Source organism: Phyllostomus discolor, chromosome 4, assembly GCF_004126475.2.
Source record: "Phyllostomus discolor isolate MPI-MPIP mPhyDis1 chromosome 4, mPhyDis1.pri.v3, whole genome shotgun sequence".
Taxonomy (NCBI): Eukaryota; Metazoa; Chordata; class Mammalia; order Chiroptera; family Phyllostomidae; genus Phyllostomus; species Phyllostomus discolor.
In genome coordinates this window covers 85,332,997-85,353,451 of record NC_040906.2, presented here as the reverse complement: position 1 = coordinate 85,353,451, position 20,455 = coordinate 85,332,997, and positions in this window count along the sequence as shown.

Genomic DNA, 20,455 nt, shown 5'->3' with positions numbered 1-20,455 from the left:
TCCCTTTTCATATTGCATTTTAGTTTTCTTTGGTTCACTTCACACATATTCTAATAACACACTACTCTTGTTTTTTTTTTTAATTTTCATTCTTTTTATTTAAATTATGCATTTATTATTATATTATTGTGATTCTAAATCCCATTTAGTACTATTCCCTGGTTTTAATCCATTTTGCCATCTTCCTGAGATTTATTATTGTCATGGTTAACTTGCAAAGTAGAAAGGGAACCAAATTTATAGGAAAGTATTTTGTCAATAATACCACAGACAAAGATTTGATCTCCAAAATATATACAGAACTCACAGGACTCCACTCCAGGAAGAAAAGCAAGTTTATTTAAAAATGAGCAAAGGACCTGAACAGATACTTTTTCAAGGGGGGCATATGGAGGCCCCAAAGATATATGAAAGGATACTTAGCATCACTAGCTATCAGAAAGGTGTAAATTAAAACCACAAAGATATACTACTTGACACCGGTCAGAATGGTCATCATAAACAAAGCAACAAATATGTGCTGGAAAAGTTGTGGAGAAAAAGGGAACCTAGTGCACTGTTGGTGGGAATGCAGACTGGTACAGCCACTGTGAAAATAGTATAGAATATCCTCAGAAAACTAAAAATGGAACTTCCTTTTGGCCTGGCAATTCCACTGCTGGGCTTATACTCTAAGAATCTTGAAACACCAATCCAAAAGAACTTATTCACCCCAATGTTCATAGCAGCACAATTTACAATATCCAAGTGCTGCAAGCAGCTTAAGTGTCCATCAGGGAATGAGTGGATCAAAAAATGTGGTGCACTTACACAATGGAATACTACACAGCAGAAAGAAAGAAGGAACTCCTACCCTTTGCAACACCATGGATGGATCTGGAGAGCATTATGCTTAGTTAATAAGCCAAGTAGTGAAAGAAAAACACCATGTGATCTCACCTATAAGTTGAACTTAACAATATTAACATGGAAACACAATATAACCAGAGAAATTGAAATAAAGAACAAACTGACAGTAACCAAAGGTGAGGGGAGAGGAGATAGCAGGGAGGAAAGGGGCAAGGGTCATCAATAATATGTATAAAGGACATGTGGACAAAACCAAAGGGGGGAAGGTGTGAGTAGGTTGTGCAGTGGGTGTAGTGGGGTGAAAATAGAGGCAACTGTACTTGAACAACAATAAATAAATAAGTAAGTAAGTAAATAGACAGACTAACTTTGGTTTTTGAGTTTTGGAGGGGAAAGGAATAGACATGTTGGTTTTATTGGCTTCAGAACTCTTCTTTAGTTCAGAAACAGGCTCTACACTTTATCAACTTAAAAAAAAATTACCTGTGCTCCTTCTAGAAGCTTTTAATTTCTAAATTAATATCTACTTCCCATTCACTAGACCTTTGGCCAAAAGAGATACTAGAACAATATTTAAAGCAAAGACAAAGTTTCAAGGGTGGCTTATCTCTTAATTTTCCTAACTTAAGTTCACCCTCCAACTACGTTACTTTTCTTTCAGCTGGTTATTTCTTTGCCCTGTGCAGGTCTTTCACAAGACCCAGAGGAGCATTTGGGGCATACCCCCAAACCTGGTGCAATGCCTTGGGTTTACCTGAACCATTACCCATTCTCCCCTGCTATTCTCCACTGGGCATGTCTTCATATACAGTCAACTCAAAACAGATTTTTTAGGGATATGGAAATCCTGCCAATGACACTAACTGTAACAAAGGAGATCGAGCCTTAGGATCTCATCTGTTCATCTGGTAAGCTGAGAAGTCCACAAGGAGGACTGGATGGAAGAGATATTTCCTTTATTACTCACATCACAGGGAGCTCTGGTGACAGGGTTGGAAAGCAGGACCATTCCTCCACATATCTGAGGCTTGTTTTAAGGGGTCCCAGACAAAGGTGTCCTGCAGGGTTCAGTTGCAAAGAGTTCCTGATTACCCAAACAAAGTTCTCCAGGAATGTCCCTTGTGTGGGTTATATGAGCTCTCCTTTGTATTTGAGTCTTAATTATGGGCTCTCCCTGTGTATGGGAAGGTACAATTTGCACACCAAGCTGGCTTCCACCAGTACTGACACAGGGCCAAGTTAGAAATAGACTCAAATCACTCGGAGACCCACCTTTACATGCATCCACCTGTTGACTACCTGTTAGTCACAGAAAGACCATGTGGCAGTACATGAGTTGCAAAGGTAGGTTTTCATTCACCAGGTAGGGGTGAGTGGTGTTTACCATGTTGATACACATTCAAACTTGGTGCCAGTTCTGGGTCTGAGGTCACTCAGAAATAATCCCATGGTACACCAAGGCCAGCTGCTAACCATGAAGTGCCCTCATATTTTTATAGTGGGGCATGGTCTCAGGGAGTTGTCATGGTGAGACCAAAAGTGTTCATCAGACCCTGAAAGACATAGATTTGGCCATGTGAATGGAGGGCATTGCACCAGAATGGTGGCATCAGTCAGCCATGAAAGGAGTAAATGGCCTCCTCCCTAAAGCCACACAGTTCATTCTGTCCTTGATTTTGGACCAGACCTCCTCAAGAACCCTAGTTTATCAAGGCCAGGTCATCAGGAGTCAGGATGCGATGGCTAGTGAATCTTTCATGGGGATAGGGCAGCATCAGTGAGAAGGGGGAGAATGGTCCCCACCCCAGAGTTGCACAGCTCAGTCTCTGACACCCCCTGAATAATCCCACACATCTATGACACAGTTCTAGACAGCTGACTCCTTGAAAGGGCATGAGTTTGGCAGGATGAGGTGACAGAGAGTGGGGAGGGTAACACTGTTGCATTCTCCCATGCTGATGCCAAATGGAGAGGAGCATTGTGTTTATCCCAAGAAAAATGGCATCTGTGAGCAATGTAAGAGAGGAACTCAGCACAAGGGCCCTGGTGGCTTTCCTTTCAGGTCTCTTTCTGCAGCCACAGACCCAGGCTGCCCTCACATGACTTAAGTCCATTCTGAACTGCCCTCTCTTTGCTAGAACCCAGGGTGAGTGTCTGAGTGAGATTTCTTGCATTAGCCCTGTAAGAGGGCACCTGGGTTTCTAACAGACTCTAGTCTCTCCTTAGTGGATAGAATCCCCACTGATTTCTACAGCCAGATGTTATATGGGTGCCTGTTCCTGGCTCTGGTGTTATAGGCTTGGAAGTCTCACTTGGAGTTGAGACCCTGAACTCCTCATGGGGAACCTTTGCATCAGATCATTGTCTCCATATTCTCAGCTGGCACATATGGGAGTGGGGACAGCCCTTTTTGCACTCCTTCCTTTCTCACCAGTCTCAATTTAACTTCTGTAAATCCTTGGTTATAAGACTTCTGTTCAACTAGCCTTCAGTTAGTTATTTAGGTTGATTGTTCTATATTTTAATTGAAATTCCAGTTTGTTCATGAGGGAGGGTGAGTGTAACTTTCTCCTACTCCACTGCCATCTTGGATTCTGAAGGAATTAGTCTTTACTATGTTTGTGGAGGATTAATAATACTCAAACCCATGAATTATGGTCGGAAGCTAATAATATTGTTATTGTCATCTTCCCATTATTCAGAACATATTCTTGCCTTATTCCTATTCTTAATATTTCATTTATTTTAGCTCTACTGAATGCTCATTATCTTGCAATGACTCGCACTGCATACCAGTGTTTAATTCCCCAGAAGGCCTTGAACAGTGTGGGTTCTTTCAGCACACAATAGTAGAAGAGGATTGTGGTGACATTTGGCAGTAGGGGTAGAAGTCAGGATCATGGAATCTTGAATGTGTTAGGTCTAAAGATTAATAGGAACAGCTAATCAACTCAAATTAGTAGTGATTCCAGTATACTTGCAAAATTGGATTATACCTGTGGACCTTTCTGTACAGTGCAGAGCATGACTGTGTTGAGACACAGTAGACAAGAATTTTACACATAATTAAAAGTATCATAGCCCACTAAGTTCACTCTTATTTAGTGAGGTAAACCTAGCATCTAATGAGTAGAAACAAACAATCATGGTGACAGCTTTAGAAATACAATTAAGGTATTCACTGTCCAAATTCTCAGCTTAGTCACGTCTTCCCTGTTTTGATAACTCAGCTAAAACACTAAATCATATGTTCATAAAATATGATTAAAAAAACTTTTCACTTGTATGATATAGGAAAAACTAATAAGTTCTAAATAATTGCAGCAAATCCTGAAGGCCATTAAAAACATGATTGGGTTATATTCATATTGTCTCAAAGGATAATTTTTATTACTCCAAAACTGGTTAAATAATTAATTAAGTATATTTATGTAATTTATTAATAGGAACTCACTTTCAAATAATATCAGCCCTCATCCACAAGGAATTAATTTGTACTCTAAATAACCAGAAGGAAGAAAGATATGAAACAAATGATATTTCAGTAGCAAAAAAATGAGCTGTAGTAAATTGCATAAATAAAACTATTTGAAGCCATACTATTCCTTGAATTGTATTAGTGCCTCCCAAAGGCAAAATTACTGTGCTCTGTGCCTGTGGGAGACCACGGGCAAGAGAACATCAATAATAGTTTCAATAACCTCTAGCACCTCATATGCATCTTACAATATGTTACACTTTAGTAACTGAAATAAAAAAATAACCTGGTAAAGGTAATCATTTAGCACTGCTTCTGCAGTGCAGAAAGAGGAAGATTTTCAGACTCCTTTTCAGTGCCATGTGTATAAGATTTTAACCCTTACCAGGAAGAAGAGGAAGTATGAGACACAAAGTGTTTTAGCAAATGTCATCAAATTTCTTAAAGAAAGGTTTTGTGCATATTCTGTTAGTGAATGATGTTGAAATATGTTTATACCAAGTAGACTGTTAAAATTTTTCTTTTTTATGTGCATTATTGTAAAATTAATATTTTAACTTTATTTTCATTGTTTACACTATTAGAGATGCTCCTTTTTTCTCCCTCTGGCCATGTCCAGCAGCCCTCATGTCACCCCACCCTTTTCTTCAGGCTATCTTTCATTATTCTAAGGCTAAGGCCCACCATTGATATACTCATAAAGATAATGAAGAAAGTAATCATTATTTGGCAACTTTTCTTCTCCCTTTTATCTCTCTTTTTTTACTCATGTTTAAATCTTCAGAATTCCCTTTACTTTTTCAATACTGATTACCTAAGCAGTCATTCTATCTACTCTTCTCTTCTTGTTGCCAATTTTTACCTAGAAAGAAAATTACTGATAATTAATTCTTAGACTTTAATTAAAGGCAGTCAAGACATCATATACTGCACGAAATTTCAGGTATTAATTTTTTAATTTATTTTTATTGTTGTTCAAGTACAATTGTCTCCATTTCCCCACATCAATCCCACCTGACCCACCCATCTGTACTTCCCACCCTCGATCCTACACGTGCTTTGGCTTTGTCACGTGTCCTTTATACTTGTTCCTTGATGACATTCCCTCTTTTCATGAATGTTATCACCTCCTTCTCACTCTAGTTAGTGTCAATTTGTTCTTTATTTCATTGGCTCTGGTTGTATTTTGCTTGCTTGTTTATTTTGTTGGTTAGGTTCCACATATAGGTGAGATCATATGGTATTTGCCTTTCACTTCATGGATTATTTCATTTAGCATTATGATCTCTAGATCCATTCATGCTGTCATGAAGGGTAGGAGCTCCTTCTTTTTTCTGTTACATAGCATTCCATTGTGTAAATGTACCATAGTGTTTTGATCCACTTCTTCTCTGATGGGCACATAGGTTGCTTCCAACACTTGGCTATTGTAAATTGTGATGCCATGAACATTGGGGTGCCTAGGTCCTTTTGAATTGGTGATTCAGGATTGTTAGGGCATGATCCCAGCAGTGGAATTGCCAGGTCAAAAGGAAGTTCCATTTTTAGTTTTCTGAGGAAATTCCATACTGTTTTCACAGTGGCTGCACCATTCTTCATTCCCACCAAGAGTGCCTAGGATTCCCTGTTCTCCACAGCCTGGGCAGCACACGTTGATTGTTGAATTGTTTATGATGGTCATTCTGACCATTGTGCAGTGGTGTCTACATGTTTTAATTTGCATTTCTCTGATAGCTAGTGATGCTGAGAATCCTTTCGTGTCTTTGCCCCCTCTGTATGTTCTCCATGGAGAAGTCACTGTTCATATCCTTTGTCCATTTTTTAATTAGGTTGTCTGTCACCCTAAAGTGGTGTCATGTGAGTTCTTTATATATATGTTGGAGATCAATCCCTTGACCAAGGTAACATTGGCAAATATATTTCCCTTAAGTTTGGTTTCCTTTTAATTGTGTTAATGTCTTCTTTAGCTGTGCAGAAGCCTTTTATTTTGGTGAAGTCTCATTTTATTCTTTCCTTTATGTCCCCTGTTCTAGGGGATATGTTGGTGAATATTGCTGTGTGGAATATCTGAGATTTTCCTGTCTCATTTACCTCTAGGACTTTTATGGTGTTGCAACTTATATTTAAAACTTTGATCCATCTTGAGTTTATTTTGTGTATGGTGTAGTTGGTGGTTGAGTTTCATTTTTTTTTCCATGTAGTTGTGCTGATATCCTAACACCATTTATTGAAGGTGCTATTTTTATTCCATTTTATGCTTCTGCCCCCTTTGATGAATATTGACCACAGAGACATGGGTTTATTTCTGGACTCTCTTTTTGTTCCATTGTTCTATGTGTCTGTTTTTGTGCCAGTACCAGGCTGTTTTGATTGCTGTGGCCTTGCAATATAGTTTGATGTCAGTTATGGTGATCCCTCCCATTTTGTTCTTCTCTCTCAAAATTGCTGTGGTTATTCGGGTCTGTTTATGGTTCCATATAAACTTTTGAAATGTTTATTCTTTATCTGTAAATATGTCATTGGTATTTTAATAAAGGTTACATTGAATCTATAAATTGCTTAATGTAGTATGGACATTTTGATGATGTTAGCTATCCCCATCCACTAATACAGTATATGCTTCCATTTGTTTGTGTCTTCCTTGATTTCTTTCTTCAGTGTTTTATAGTTTCCTTAGTATTGGTCTTTTACCTCCTTGGTTAGATTTTCTCCTAGGTACTTTATTTTTCTTATTGCTATATAGTAAGTGGGATTTGTTTTCTCATCTCTGTTTCTAGTATTTCATTGTTGGTGTACAAAAATACCTTAAATTTCTAAATATTGACTTCATACCCTGTATTTTTCCAAATGCTTTTATTGTGTAGAGTAATTTTTTTGGTGGAGTATATAGGATTTTCTATGTACACTATCATGCCATCTGCAAACAATAACAGCTTCACATCCTCCCTTCCAATTTGGATGCTTTTTGTTTCTTTCTCTTTTTTTTTTTTTTTGTCTTATCACTGTGGTTCAGACTTCCAATACTATGTTGAACACATGTGGTGAAAGCAGATATCCGTGTCTTGTTTCTGATCTTAGTGGGAAAGCTTTTAGTTTTTGCCCATTGAGTATGGTGTTGTCTGTAGGTCTCTTATAATGGCCTTTATTATGTTGAGGAATGCTCCCTCTATTCTCACTTTGCTGAGTGTTTTTATTGTGAATGGGTGCCATACCTTACCAAATGCTTTTTCCACATCTGTTTATACAGCCATGTGAGTTTTTCTTTCCTTTTGTTTATGTGATTTATTACATTTATTGATTCACAAATATAATACTACCCTTGCATCCCTGGGATGAATTCCATATGATCATGGTGTGTGATCTTTTTACGGTATTTCTGGGTGCACTTGCCAATATTTTGCTGAGGATTTTAGCATCTATGTTCATCAGCAATATTGTCCTATTATTTTCTTTCTTTGTTGTGTCTTTATCTGGTTTTGAGAGTAGGATGACACTGGTGTCATAAAAAGAGTTTGGTAGTCTTCCTCCTTGGATTTTTTTGAATAGTCTGATAAGGATATGGCTTAACTCTTGCTTAAATGTTGTTTATAATTCTCTTATAAAATTGTCCAATCCAAGGCTTTTGTGTATCAAGAGGTTTTTTGTTTGTTTGTTTTGTTTTGTTTTTTTACTGCTTTCATTTCACCAGTTGTTGATCTATTCAGGCTTTGTTCTTCATCATTCAGTTTTAGAAGATTATATTTTTCAGGAAATTTGCTCATCTCACCCAGGTGTTCAAGTTTTTCAACACATCATTGTTTGTATAATTTCTTACAATCTTTTGTGTTTCTGTGGTGTCATTTACATCTCCCTTCTTTTATTTGTGATTTTATTTATTTGGGTCCTCTTGTACTCTTTTTTTAAATATTTTATTTATTTATTTTTTTAGAGAGGGAAGGGAGGGAGAGAGAGAGAGAGAGAGAGAGAAACATCAATGTGCAGTTGCTGGGGGTTATGGCCTGCAACCCAGGCATGTATCCTGGCTGGGAATTGAACCTGCGATACTTTGGTTAGCAGCCCGCGCTCAATCCATTGAGCTACTCCAGCCAGGGCCCTCTTGTACTCTTGATGAGTCTGCTTAAAGGCTTGTCAATCTGTTTATCTTTTCAAATATCAGCTCCTGGTTTTATTAATCGTTTGAATTCTTCTTTTAGTCGCTGTCACTTAAATATTCCCTGACCTTGCTTATTTCCTTCCTTCTACTTGCTCTGGGCTTTATTTGTTGTTGTTCCTACAGTTCTTAGATGCAGAATTAGGTTGTTTGAAAAGTTTCTATCTTTTTTAGGTAGGCCTGAATTGCTGTGAACTTTCCTCTCAGGACTGCCTTTGCTTTGTCCCAAAAGTTTTGGACTATTGTGTGTTCATTTTCATTTGTTTCTGGGAATTTTTTTTATTTCTTCTTCATCTTATAATTAATCCATTCACTGATTAATAGCATGCTATTCAACCTCCATGAATTTGAGTGTTTTTGAGTTTTTTCCTTGAGGTTGGTTTCCCATTTCAGGCCCTAGTAGTCTAAGAAAATGCTTGACATGATTTCAATAATTTTGAATTTATTGAGACTTGTTTTGTGTCCTATCATTTCTTCTATCCTTGAAAATGTTTCATATGCATTTGAAAAGTATTTGTATTTCGTTTCTTTGGGATGAAGGTTCTTTATATATCAGCTAAGTCCTTTTGATCTAGGGCTTTGTTCAATGCTGCAATATTCTTGTTGATATTTGTTTGGAAGATCTATCCATTTTTTACAGCAGGTTGTTAAAATTCCATAGTATAAGTGTCTCTGCTGTCTATATCTTTCTTTAAGTCCTCCAAGATTTTACTCATGTATTTGGATATTCCTATGTTGGGTGCATTTATGTTTATAATGTTTATGTCTTCTTGATAAATTCTTTCTGTATTATGAATTATCTTTCTGTGTCTCTTTTTATGGCCTAGGTTTTGAAGTCTATTTTGTCTGACATATGTATTGCTATGTCACCTTTTTTTCCCCTGCCCATTGTCTTGGATTATTTTTTCTTATGCTTTACTTTCATTCTGTGTAGGTCTTTTGTTCTGTGTTGAGCCTCTTGTAGGCCCCTATGTGCAGGTCTTGTTTTCTTATCCGTCAGCTACTCTATGTATTTTAATTGGAGCATTTAATCCATTTACATTTAAGGTTATTATTGATACATATTTATTCACTTTTCTGCTTTTGTATCTGTGTTCCTCTTTTTCACCATTTCCTTAAAACAGTCTCTTTAGCATATTTTGCAATGTTGGTTTGGTGGAGGTGCATTCTTTCTTCTTTCTTTTGTCTGGGAAACCCCTTGAGTTTCATTTTAAATGACAGCATTGGTAGGCAGAGTAATCTGGTTGCAGGCCTTTGCTTTTCATTACATGGAATATTTCTTGCCATTACCTTCTGGCTTATAGTGGCTCTGTTCAGAAGTCAGCTCTTAGCCTTATTGGAGGTCCCTTGTAGGTTACTATCTGTTACTCCCTTGCTGCTTTAAGATTCTCTCGTTTTCTTTAAAATTAAGTATTTTAATTATGATGTGTTTTGGAGTAGGCCTCTTTGGTTTGATCTTGATTAGGACCCTCTGTGCTTCCTGAACTGCATGGATTTTCCCTTCTCCAAGTTCACAAAATTTTCTGGCATTATTTTTTCAAACAGGGTTCTCATACTTTGCTCCTTTTATTCTCCTTCTGGTATTCCTATGGTTTTAATGTTGTTGTTTCATGTTGTATTGCAGTTCTCTTAAGCTATCTTCATCAATCTGAGTCCTTGTTTTTTCTATTCAGTTGCTATACCTGGGTATTTCTTTCTACTTTGTGTTTCAGCTCACCTATTCTATTCAGTCTTCTGCTTCATTTTGCCTGCTTGTAATTCCTTCTAGGTTTTGTTTTTTTAATTTAAGAAGTCATATTCTTCATTTCTTCCTGATTCTTGTTTATAGTTTCTATTTCCTTTTACTCACTCTATCCCTTCCTCTCTCTCTGTAATAAAAAAAGGTTAGCGAATTTATTAAGTATTTACAATGTGACACACACCGATAAACACATCATAGGGATTTTTGCCATCCCTATAACAACCTATTAAGTAGCTACTGTTCTAAAGTCTATTTCACAGATAAGGGAAGTTAGACTTAAAGATGTTAAGTATCTTGCATCTAGTCATGCAACTAATGATGTCAAGACACTTCTGTGTGAGTAAGTACTTCACACACCTTTCACCCCAGCACTGTTTGTTCTTTATCAGAAAATGTGGGTAACAATGCTTCTTTAACAATTCTGTCGTAAATTTTAAATGACATTATATGTGTTTGAGAGATCTTAGGACAGCTCTGGAATATAGCAATAAGGGATTGTATGCAATGACTAACATCTTCTAATCTTCCAAACTCCCCAGAGCTAGAATGAATTAAAATAATACAGCACACTGGCTGGGATTGAGGGTTATACTTTAAAAGACTGGGAGTAATGCAAGTATGTTACATTAACTTGTATATACTTAATTTTCACAAGATTGTTCTTTTAAGTGGAATATTATTATCTTGTCTGTACATGAGAAAGGGAAACCAGCAATACACAATGCACCAGCAATATGTGTTAAGGTTTATGATAAGTCTTGAGATAAAAAGCTTAGTATTTTTAGCCAATGAACTAATAGTCAAGTAGTTTAAACAAAAAAAAGTCTATGCTACAAGGGGTGAGATATGTATACTTAGGATTATAATAATGAAATGGATACTTAATGCAACCTTTAAACTTAAAGAAAGTCTTGCAGAAGGAATGAGGGAATCATGAGCTCTAGAAACAGAGATACAGTAAATATATTCTCTACAGAAGGAAGGCCATGGGAATATGCATTCAAATGTAGTTTGTACATTATGGTAATTTATATGAGTAAAGAGTTAGTTTCCAGTGGTGCAGAAGAAAGGTAGAAGTCTGTTATTTTAACAAGCTAAAAGTATGATTAAGTAAAGGGGATACTTTAGCAATGGCAGCATTCTATAAGGTGGGTTGGTGAATATTTGTTAATTTTATTTTCCAAGCAACAGCTATTCATTTTTCTAGTGCCAGATTTCTAATTTTTCAAAGAACTACAATGTCAGTCTCTGTGACTTCTATCTCAACCTCGGGAGCTGCCATGTGATGAGGGATATCTGAGTATTCTATCTCATTAGCAGCAGCTCAAAGGTCACAGATGAGACACTAGCACAATTGGAAGGAGAAAGAGCCAAAAGAAGGATTTTGAGAACCTTTGGCTGCGAGACTCTCTCTTTTCCATTGGGGCTACTATGGAAGTCTGAAATTGTAAGTACCAAATTAAAATTAACAGTAATAGTTTCTGCCTCAGAATTGAATCAATCATGTAAAAAAAATGTGAGGGAAGGTGAGCAAGAGTGTCTTAAGGATACTGAGACAATGAAGTCTTCTCTGTTTTTACTTGTGGGCTGCAGCTATTGCAATCAATGAATGTAGTACTCAAAAGTAAGACTAGTTTTGTATCAACTTAAAAAAAACATTCTAACAGAAAAAGTTAAGATTATATGTTTTACTTGTCAATTTCTAAAGAGCTTTTTTTAATTCATGTAAACACAAACTAGTGTTGGGTTTATATTTCAGACAGTTGATGCGAAAAGGTATTTGATAACAATCTTTCCAAAAATGCAGTCACATCTAAATTGTGTATGTATTCATAAAATATGTACTATTCATAAAATATGTACTATTCTCTTTATCCTTCTGTTGATATAACTAAGTTTCCATTTTTTTTACTTTATAAATTATGTATCTCAGCAAGTAGAGGTATCTTGACCTGCAGTTATCCTCAAATGTTTTACTTCCCATATCAGCAGAATGCTCTTTTGCTTCTTAAAGTCTAAAATTTGATGGTTCACTTAACTGAAAGAAATTGATTCATGTTCTGTCCTATTTAATTCAACAAACCATTGAGCTGGGTCACTGGCTGCCTCTACAAGAGGAGCTGGGGAGTTAATACAGTTGATATTTTCTCTTTCCTGCTGCTGTTTCAGATCACTGATAGAGACAAACAGGTAAACAGATGTATGATGTGATATGCACAAAAACACAAGTGCAAAATGCAGTGGTGGTATCAAGGAGTCCATAGAAACATATACTGGTTCAAAAGAGGATTAATCATGCCGGTGAAGGTTTCAAAGTGAAGATTACATACCCTTCAGAATAATTCACAGTGGATGTGCATTTCCACTTTGAGTAAATCAATTTCAAATTACCAGAAACTTCTGGTTTCTTGAAAAAATAATTACCTCTATCCTCTATTAAACCTCTTTTCTCAAAATTATTGTAATTAATCAAATATAGGTTAACCTCTTTATATTTTCTTACTTCTCAATAAAAACACTGTGAGCATGAAGAGAGGACAAAACCCTAAAATATTCTTAAAGGTTATTTTATTTATTCATTTACTATTTATATTGTTTTTCAAGTACAGTTGTCTCCATTTTCCCCATCCCCTCCTTGACACCCAACCTACCTCACGTCCCCCCCCCCAGTCCTAACCCCCATTGGCTTTTTGCATGGGTCCTTTATACATGTTCCTTGATGGCCCTTCCCTTCTTTCCCCCATTATCCCCCTCCCCTGCCCCTCTAGTTACCATCAGTTTGTTTTTTTTATTTTGTTAATATTTTGTTTGATTGTTTGTTTTATTGAGTAGGTTCTGATTATAGGTGAGATCAAATAGTATTTGTCTTTCACTACCTGGCTTATTTCACTCACCATAATGCTCTCCAGTTCCATCCATGATGTTGCAAAGGGTAGGAACCCCTTCTTTCTCTCTTCTGTGTAGTATTACATTGTGTAAATGTATCCTAGTTCTTTGATATACTTATTTAAAGATGGGCATTTAGGTTGCATCCAACAGTTGGCTATTGTAAATTTTGGTGCTATGAACATTGGGATGCATAGGTTCTTTTGAATTGGTGTTGCAGCATTCTTAGGATATAATCCCAGCAGTGGAATTGCTGGGTCAAAAGACAGCTCCATTTCTAGTTTTCTGAGTAAATTCCATAGTGTTTTCCACAGTAACTGCACCAGATTCTTATGATTTTTCTAAAATCCTAAGCTATGCTAATCCATTGCAATTCTCTCAAAAATAAAACAAAGCAAGATAAAACAAGACAAAACAAAACAAAACTGTTGACAAGTCAAAGGTTGGAGTAAGTTTTTACATTTACTATGGAACCATTTCTTTGGACCATACATAAAGTTATAAACAAAGAAAAAAGGATTTAGTTGACCAAGTTGGATTCTTTTTAGTATTCAGATTTTTCTTTGAAAGAAAAAAGAAACAGGTAAGGTCAGACATGTTCAGGATGGTGTTGGAGAGATTACAAAGAAAAAGGAGCCCTTATTCATTGCTGGTGGGAATGCAAACTGGTACAACCACTATGGAAAAATGTATGTAGGCTCCTCAGAAAATCAAGAATAAACAATATAACCCAGTAACCCCTCTTATGGGTATCTACTTCAAAATTTGAAATCATCATTCAAAAAGATGAAGGGGTAAAGGAGATCAAATACATGGTGATAAAAGATTTGACTTCAGGTTTTGGGCACACAGTGCAATACACAGTTAATGTATTGTAGAATTGTACAATTATACACTTGAAACCTATATAATTTTTTTATCCAACACCATCCTCAATACACTTAATTAAAAAATCAAATAAACTTATTTTAAATTGCTTTAAGTGACACACAGAGTACTTTCTGAGTTCAGCAGACCTAAAACTACTTGGCAAAAGGATCTTGTGTTGGAAATATAATCAAGTTCAGCTTTCCTGTTAATGATGATTACACTCAAAGTTTTTTCATTCCTTAAGACTCTCTCCTAGTTTACAATATTGTCCAGTAGAGCTATCTCTTTGACTATAGTAGTCATTCAAAATATATGCACATATTGTGCCACTGATAAAATTTTGCACACTATTTAATGCATCTTTTTATTTTTGAAGTGTGTTAAAGTTTGTATTGACTTTTTCATTCATCATTATTAATCACTATTCCCAATTGGTATATTAAGAAATATAGTGTAAATGACATATATAAATTTTTAGTTAATATTTTTCTTTTAAAAATACAATAGCCACTCTTTATACAATGTATAATGGTATATACATTAATGGCAAAATAACATATAGCTAGCATTAAGAATTTAATTTTAGGCCTGGCTGGCGTAGCTCAGTGGATTGAGCGCGGGCTGGGAACCAAAGTGTCCCAGGTTTGATTCCCAGCCAGGGTACATTCTCGGGTTGTAGGCCATAGCCCCCAGCAACCTCACATTGATGTTTCTCTCTCTCTCTCTCTCTCTCTCTCTCTCTCTCTCTCTCCCTCCCTCCCTTTCCTCTCTAGAAATAAATAAATAAAATATTTAAAAAAAAGAATTTAATTTTAATATATTAGGTCAGTAATAAAAGGTTGATATAGAACATTTTACTTTTTTGCTTACTATAAAACAGAAAATAGAGTTAGGGTCTTAGATGGATGCCAAGATGGAGGTGTAGGTAGAAACATTGTGCCTCCTCACACAACCAAAAGAAGGACAACAACAATTAAAAAGCAAAAAAAACAAAAAACAATGGGAATTGCCAGAAAATTGAACTGTATGGAAGTCCGATTACCAAGGAGTTAAAGAAGACACATTCATTCATACCAGCAGGGGGGCAGAGTTGGACAGCTGGGGCAGAGAGGGCTCATGGCAAAGCAGGGGCTGGCACACCCAGCAAGGCAGCAGATTGTGCAAGGGGGCGCAGCGCACAAGGCAACTGGTGGACTGGGTGGTCCCACATTCATGCACAGATAAACCAGGCAAAACTGGGTAGTGGGACAGATGGCACAACCCAGAGTCCCAGTGCATGGAAATAAAGCCTCAGACCACTGACTAAAAACACCCGTGGGGGTCGAGGTGCAGGGAGAAAGTCCCAGCCTCACAGGAAAGTTCACTGGAGGGACTCACAGGGTCCTAGAATGTACACAACCCACCCACATGGGAATTGGCACCAGAAGGGCCCAATTTGCTTGGGGGAAGCTGGGGAAGTGGCTGAAATCCAGCAGAGAGTGGAGCAAGCACCATTGTTCCCTCTCAGACCCCTTCCCCACAACAGCGTCACAACCCAGCCACTGGGTTGCCCCACCTGGGGGAACACCTAAGGCTCTTCCCCTCACTATGTAACAGGCACATCAAGACAAAAAGTGGCCCAAATGAAAGAAAAGATCAAAGCTACAGACACAATACAACTAAGCCACGAAGAGGTAGCCAACCTATCAGATGCATAGTTCAATACACTGGTAATCAGGATGCTCACAGAATTGGTTGAATTTGGTCACAAATTAGATGAAAAAATAAAGGCTACACTAAGTGAAATGAAGAAAAATCTACAGGGAACCAACAGTGATGGGAAGGAAACTGGGACTCGAATCAATGGAGTGGACCAGAAGGAAGAAAGAAACGTCCAATCATAAAAGAATGAAGAAACAGGAATTCAAAAAAGTGAGAAGAGGCTTAGGAACCTCCAGGACATCTTTAAATGTTCCCACGTCTGAATTATAGGGGTACCAGAAGGAGAAGAGGAAGACCAACAAGTAGAAAAGATATTTGAAGAAATAATAAAGGAGAACTTCCCCATCCTGGCAAAGGAAATAGACTTCCGAGAAGTCCAGGAAGCTCAGAGAGTCCCAAAGAAGTTGCATCCAAGGAGGGACACACCAAGGCACATCATAAGTTCATTAGCCAAGATTAAAGATAAGGAGAGAATCTTAAAAGCAGCAAGACAAAAGAAGACAGTTACCTACAAAGCAGTGCCCATAAGACGTCAGCTGATTTCTTAAAAGAGATCCTACAGTCAAGAAGTGGCTAGAACAAAGTATTCCAAGTCATGAAAGGCAAGGACCTATATCCAAGATTGCTCTATCCAGCAAGGCTTTCATTTAGAATGGAGGGGCAGATAAAGTGCTCCTCAGATAAGGTCAAGTTAAAGGAGTCCATCATCACCAAGCCCTTATTACATGAAACGTTAAAGGGATGTATCTAAGAAAAAAGAAGATAAAAAACATGTACAGTAAAGTGACAGCAAACTCACAATTATTAACAACCACGCCTAAAACAAAAACAAAAACAAACACAAACTAAGCAAATGACTAGAACAGGAACAGAACCACAGAAATGGAGATCACATGGAGGGTTAGCTGTAGGGGAGTGGGAGAAGGAGAGAGGGGGGGAAGGTACAGAGAATAAGTAGCATAGATGGTAGGTAGAAAATAGACAGGGGGAGGGTAAGAATAGTATGGAAAATGTAGAAACCAAAGAACTCATATGTATGACACATGGACATGAAGTAAAGTGGGGGAATGTGGGTGGGAGGGGTTGTGCAGGGTGGAGGGGAGTGAAGGGGGGAAATGGGACAACTGTAATAGAATTATTAATAAAATATATGTAAAAAATAATTAAAAAAAATAAAAGGCTGAGTTGTTTCCAAGGGGAAAAGAGGGACATAAAAAGGGGCTTAAAATAATGTTATCAAAAATGTAGACTAAAGCCACACAAAAAACAGCACTGTGTACCCCCAACCCAATTACTCATATTCAAAAAGCTGTCAAGAAATGGTGGAAAACACATAGACCAATTAAACTCTTATACATTGCTCTGGGGGAGATAATATTGGAGCTATCGCTTTGGACAATAGTTTGAAAAATATTTTGCTATAAAATTTAGTACGGCGTTAGGATATCACTAAAAAATTACACACTCAGGTATTTACCAGAGAAATTGAAAAAAACATATTTTCAAAAGAAAAGTCAACTTGTGTATCAAGGATGCTTATATTAGGTTTACTCTAGATGTCCAAAACTCAAAACAACCTAAATGTTCATCAATATGTAAGTGAGTAAACAAATTGAGATATAGTCATACAATGGAATAATATTCAGGAATAAAGAAGAACCAACTACTGGTTAGTGTAATAATGTGAATAGAGGCTCAAAAACATTATACTGAGAGAAAATAGATACTCACCAAAGAATATATAATACATAATCTTATTTATATAAAATTATAGCAAAAAATATAAGGTGACTATAATAACAAAAAGCATATTGATGACTAAGGATTGAGATTGAGGCTATTCTGAAAAGAATGTGAGAGTTCATTCTTGCAATGATATGAGAAATATTTGTGTCTTGATTATGGTTGTGGTTCCATAAGTATACGTAATTGTCAAAAGTCATTACAACAAACACTAGAATATATACTTTTATTTTATTCTAAGTACACTAAAAAATGACTCAATACCTGGGGGAGTTTCAATTATTGAAAAGATGCAAATATTATAAGCCTGCATAAAATCCTAATTATCTAAACAGGAAAATTAAATAGGTTTTTCACTTTAACTTTGATAACATAAATTTACTGTATATTGTCTGTAAATAAATAATAAAATTTACCACTGAATGACTTTAATCTCTTAAAATTATGTAGAACTGCTTATTCTTCACTTCAACTTTCAAAATTCCTTTAGAAATCTTGTTATTTTGTCATAAAGAAAAAAATATCTTAAATTTAACATTTTTCTACACATTAAATTTCTTTATTGGCTTTAGAACTATGCAAATGATCTATTTTATAGCGGATATATGTGTTAAGTAACTGGTCCATTTGATGTAATATGTCATATTTAGGTATGTACAGTTGTTCATAGTATACACTTAGTTTCTTTTTGATGTCTGCAGAGTCTCATCATCATTTTCAATTCTATTTCATTTTTTTCTCCTCTAAGATTCAAGTGCATTTAACTTTAATACATTTATTTGAAATAAAATGGATACTATACTTTCATTTTGCTAATTGCTATTTATCTATCTTTCTGCCTGCCTACTCACCTACCAATATCTTTGTACATATTTAATCAACCACCTATCCATTGACCCCTTATTTATTCATTCATTTATTGACCTATATACCTATAATAATGACCAGTGTGTGGGCTTATTCAACGGCATTTGCAATCCTCTTCCAGTCAAGAGAAGTGAAAAAGATAAAATTCTCCATATTATTGACTTGTTTTTAAATAGAGTTCTAAATGTGATCTAGATTTTACCAGTTAGATCCTAGATCTTTTTTTTAGAGATTTTATTTATTTATTTTTAGAGAGGGAATGGATGGAGAAAGAAAGAGAGAGAGAAACATCAATGTGAGGTTGCTGGGGGCTGTGGCCTGCAACCCAGGCATGTGCCCTGACTGGGAATCGAACCTGCAATGATTTGCCTCGCAGCCCATGTCAATCCACTGAGCTATGCCAGCCAGGGCTTAGATCCTAGATCTTGATTTGGAATGAATTATGTGGTAGGAAAGGCACCAGGACAAAAGTTGACTTGGGAGTAAGTAATGTCAAAGAGATAAGTAAGATGCAGTGTTTTGTTGATACCTTTCTTCATATAAATGACACAGTTATGAGCAGTTACCTACTACAGCGGTGGCTTCCTGATTTACTTTTTCCATTTAATTGACAATAGCTCCATTGGCCACTCAAAAATGTAGTGTAGCTGTACATGCAACCTAGAAGTGTTTTTTTGGCCTTCTGAAAGACTCTTACATTGATGTGGACCCTGGCTCGTGGGGTCCTCGTCATTATGGATGAAAATGAGACATTCACACTGACTACTGAGGCCAGTGGAGGAAAAGGGACAGCATGTCTTTTCTCTTAGGGGAGCAAAAACCTCAGCCCTTGCTCCAATGAGCTTTTATTGTCTTACTAGGCACTTTATAAGAAGGTCCTCATTAAGTATGCACAGGCTCACTTTAGGTGGTTACAGAAAACAAAGGAGCCAATGCTGCTAATCACATCACAGAAGAGGGATATTTGCAAATGAAAAGGCAAATGTGGTTGAACTGTTTACACTCATCCTTGGAAGGTTTAGGATGGGTTTTAGGATGTTACTTTGCAGTAAATGTCCTCAATTTAGGGTGAGGGAGTTATAGCAAAAAGCAAGACTCATAGCAGCCTAGGTACATTGCAGGCCTGACTCCCTACACAGAACCTATCCATGGGTGTGGGTCCTATACATTTCCGAGTGGGAGCTGGGCCCATGCCATGCAGAACGGTCTCCTACATTATATAAATGTCATTTTTTCATTAAGTATCTGAGTGGATTCTGTTTCTTACTGATAAAATGACCAAATTTTATCAGTTGTTTTATGTATAAAAAAAACTCTTGGTGTTTTTATAATTTGTATTTCATAAATCATGGCATTTATAGGAATTTGTGCTTTTCTGTTCATATTATTTTATGGCTTTTTTATAGAGCAGATATTATTATAATATATTCAATTAAATTATCATTTAGAAATGGTTAAAACAGTGTCAACTTTTTTACCCAACCATCTTTCCTAGTATTGTATATATTTTATTTGACATAGTATATATGTATGTATTCATGCACATATATGTAGACATGCATACATATATACATAAATATCTTTCTTATTATAATACTATAATAAATTTATTGAGGGTTAAGGGTATTTAACTCATCATCTGCTTGTTTCTTCTACCCCTAAACATGTCCTGGTACATAATAGTCATTTAATATATAATTAATTAAACAGAAATAATTATGCAGTGCCTATAGAAAACTCAAAAATCTCTCTTGTATAATTTTTGTGAAGTTGTGGCAGGACTGCCTCGATGGCCACCATCTTAGGTAGACCGCCCTCTTAAGCCAGAGCAGCAATTGTTTTATCAGAGTGCTAAATTGCACATTCTGCTTCTGTAACCTGCTTCCGGCCAGAAACTGCACTCCTCCCCTCTCCAGCTTCTGCCTTTACAGCAAGTATATAAGCAAGCCCCAGTCTGGGTTCAGGGCCCAGAATTTGGAGACCTTCTCCTCTGGGTCCACATGCGTGAATACAACTCCACTTTGCAACTCCAAAGCCATCTGAATCATCTTTTCTGTAACAAACCTACGATACAAATCAGAAAACCTTAATTCTGTGAAAATCTGTTAAAAAGATAAAGCACTGAAAATTAGTATCATACCTGCAAGTTAACAGACAATTGCTGAAATAA